We start from the raw sequence: 3768 nt of genomic DNA on the forward strand, positions 1-3768 counted from the left end.
TAGAGCTGATTTGGGCTTTGGATGGGTTCTCAGTATACCGAGTTTTCCCAAACTCACCCCTTCCTCTTTCATCCTTGCAGGTGAGCCCTAGTTGGTGGACTTGGAGTGGGCGGGATTGAGTGGCCATGAAGATTGATTGCCGATTTTAAATAAGTTTAGTATTTATTTTGGATTATTTTTATTATGCTTAAAGTCGTAATAAGGCCGCTCTTTTAATTAACTTTATTTTGGGGATTATTAAACTGGTTAGCACTAGGGTTCGTTTTATAAAATCTACTCGTTTTTAAAAAGATCACGATGACGCGCAAAGTTTCTGCAAAGTAAAGGTTTTTCCAAGAAAATAAATATTTTAAGCAAATGTTTTTCAACCTTAATCATTTTCTTAAGATGGACATAACCAAACGGTTTTCTCAAAATTATACGAGATGTTAGAGTGTGGCAATGGCGGTATGCATGTCTAGGATTGGATCCGAAGGGAGCTTGGTACTTAAGCAGTCTGACGGACTCACCTCCTCTTTTTCCTGGTTTTCTACCTGGTGCACAGCTTCCATTCACTTTAACCTACTTTTAAAAGTGTCTTTTACAACACCAACTCAGCTTTTCCAAACTAAGTAATACAAAATGTTTTGAACGCATCAATGTGGTGCATCAGATCCGGTCATAACGTCCAAGCCGGGTTTGGGGTGTTACATTAATGGTTTTGCAGGATGAAGATCCCATCGCTTACTTAGCAAACTTTCTGGAATTTTGCGACACATTTAAAATCAATGGAGTTTCTGATGATGCCATTCGTCTTGGGTTATTTCCTTTTTCACTGAGAAAAAAAGCTAAACAGTGGTTAAACTCGTTACCACAAGGGTCTATTACTACTTGGGAACAAATGACCAAAAAATTTTTACTAAAATATTTTTCGCCGGCTAAAACGGCTAAATTACGTAATGATATCTCTTCTTTTGTACAGATGGATTTAGAAACACTTTACGATGCATGAGAGAGATATAAGGACTTACTGAGAAGGTGCCCTCACCATGGGTTACCACTTTGGCTTCAAGTACAAACATTCCACAATGGTCTAAATCCTTCGACTTGGCAAATGGTTGACGCAGCTGCTGGCAGAACCATCAACAATAAAACACTAGAAGATGCCTATGAGTTTATAGAGGAGATGTCACTGAATAACTATCAGTGGCAAGTTATGAGGATAAAGCCAACGAAAACAGCCGACATTTTTAACGTCGACTCAGTTACTATGCTGTCAAATCAGGTAAAACTTCTCAATAAAAAGATTGATGGTTTACTTGGTTCTACGCAGGTACATCTAGTAATGAGGTGTAACTCAAGTGGAGGAGGTGTACATATAGAATATCAATCCTTCAATCCCACAACCGAAGAGGAACAAGTCAACTATATGGGTAACAATAACTTTAGGTCTCAAAATAACCCATATAGTAATACTTATAATGCAGGTTGGAGGAACCACCCAAATTTCTCCTAGGGTGGTCAAGGAAATCAAAACCCACAAAATCCTCAGGGTTTTCAATAGCCACCTTATCAACAAAAGAAGAAATTGAACCTTGAGGAGATGCTCTCAAAATTCATATCAATGTCAGAAACCCTTTTCCAAAATACCAAGGCAGCACTTAAAAATCAATAAGCATCGATCCAAGAACTCAAAACTCAAATAGGCTAGCTATCTAAACTAATCTCCGAACGACCACAAGGTAGCTTACCAAGTAATACTAAACCTGTAACACCCCGAACCCGAGACCATCGCCGGTGTCGGACACGAGGGGTTAACAAGCCAAGTTCACTTGTTTTGCCCATCCATTTGACATTTCCAGTCAGGCTGGAAAACTGCGTCACTGTCGCCTTAAAAATCATATCTCGAGTTTCAAAACTCGGAAACTGGTTTCGTAAATTTTCCCTGAATTTAGACTCATATATCCATCCATGTATTTATTTCTAGAATTTTTGGTCGGGCCAATTGGTACAGTTTATTAGTTAAAGTCACCCATGTTACAGGGATCGACTGCTCTGACCTTCGCGCGGTATAACTTGAATATCTCGCTTTACAGGGCTTTAATGCTGGTTCCGTTTGTTTCTAATGAAACTAGACTCAAAATGGAATCTGTACATATAAGGTATGTCTCCTAATTCTTTTTGGATAATTTATAGTAAATTTTTAAAGTTGCAACAGGGAACCCAGAAACCGTTCTGGCCCTGTCTCACAATAGCTTTAATATCTCTTAACATGTAACTCCTATGACCATTTCGACATTTTGGTGATTTTTCACATTCACGTCACTGCAGCTGGCAGCATCTGTTTTTAAGGTAGGTCTTACCTATTTGGTAGTCTCCATGAACCAACTAGTCTTGCCATACATAGGTTCATATATGATCATTTTAACCATGCCAATGGTGATCATATGACCAACATTCCCATTTCAAGCCATAGCCACATCATGACACCAAATATATACATACAAACCACAATTAGTCTAAGTCGATACTTCACTTTTACGAGCCATTTTAGCATGGCCGTACATATATACATCACAACATATTCAACCAACAAGGGTAGTCCTATACATGCCATTTCAAAGTTCAACCAAAATTTATACCAAAATAGAGGCGTGGATAGTGTGGATGACTTCGACTTTATTGATCCCGAATCCGATTGCTATCGAGCGAAATCTATAAAACAGAGAGCCAAAGTAAGGGTAAGCATTTTTTATGCTTAGTAAGTCTCAAGGAATATAATCAGCTCTAATTACAGCAATACATTCACATAGCCAAATGCATCATTTCATTAATACACATTCTTACTTCACACTTCATCATTATATACTTTCACAAAGTATCAATCAATTCAATAACTGAAATTCATTAGTCGATTGAGCGAATGTTGCTCAAACATGTCGACTTTCAATGCACATATAACGTACCTTATCCTTTGGGCTTTTCGAGTGTACTAATTGAATTCATTACAGAACCAACACTCACCTCCAGCCCAAGATTCTTGAATATAACCGGATATAATCACGTGCACAAATGCCTTGGTCTTAGCCCGGATAGAATAACTTCATACGAATGCCTTGGTCTTAGCCCGATATAGCCACTAGCACAATTGCCTTGGTCTTAACCGGATATAATTTCCAGCATAATTGTCTTGAGGCTTAGCAGGATATCATTCAATTTCTCATGTACACATACATCAATAATCATTGGACATACATATTTCATTTTAGTTACTAAGGCTCAAACGCACATGTATTCACAAGCATATTCGCCTTGGGACTTAGCCCGGTATCATTCAATTTCTCATACACACATAAATCAATAATCATACACATCCATACTTCATCTCACATAATTCAAGTAAGGTCACTTCTTGAGGACTTACCTCGGATGTTGTCGAGCGGCTTTTTCGGCTATTCGATCACCTTTTCCTTCCTCTTGTCCAATTGTGGCCCTCTTAGCTCTTGAGCTAATTCAAACAAATTCAATTTATTAAAACCTCATTGTGCTTGCTTATGGCGAATATGACAAGGAGTTTAAATGGTCATATGGCCACTCTTTAGCTTGAATACACAATGGTCATGCACATTTTATACTACATCAAGCAATTCAATATAATTTATTTGAGCATCAAGGAAAAGCTAAGGCCTTCAATAGGCTACCCAAGGCCGAATATTCATGTACATGTTGAGGTCAATTTTGCATAATACCTCACAAAAACAGCATGCATTTTACTAGTTAATGCTTTGC

General features: G+C 38.1%; 1 non-coding gene across 1 annotated transcript; it reads right to left on the reverse strand.

Annotated features, from left to right (window-relative positions):
* Nucleotides 1-928: 928 nt before the first annotated feature.
* Nucleotides 929-1035, reverse strand: LOC128287549 (small nucleolar RNA R71). The gene has a single exon (XR_008278249.1). It is a non-coding gene; the product is annotated as a small nucleolar RNA R71 (small nucleolar RNA).
* Nucleotides 1036-3768: the final 2733 nt, after the last annotated feature.

The sequence above is a fragment of the Gossypium arboreum genome, chromosome 13 (genome assembly GCF_025698485.1).
Source record: "Gossypium arboreum isolate Shixiya-1 chromosome 13, ASM2569848v2, whole genome shotgun sequence".
NCBI classification, from domain to species: domain Eukaryota; kingdom Viridiplantae; phylum Streptophyta; class Magnoliopsida; order Malvales; family Malvaceae; genus Gossypium; species Gossypium arboreum.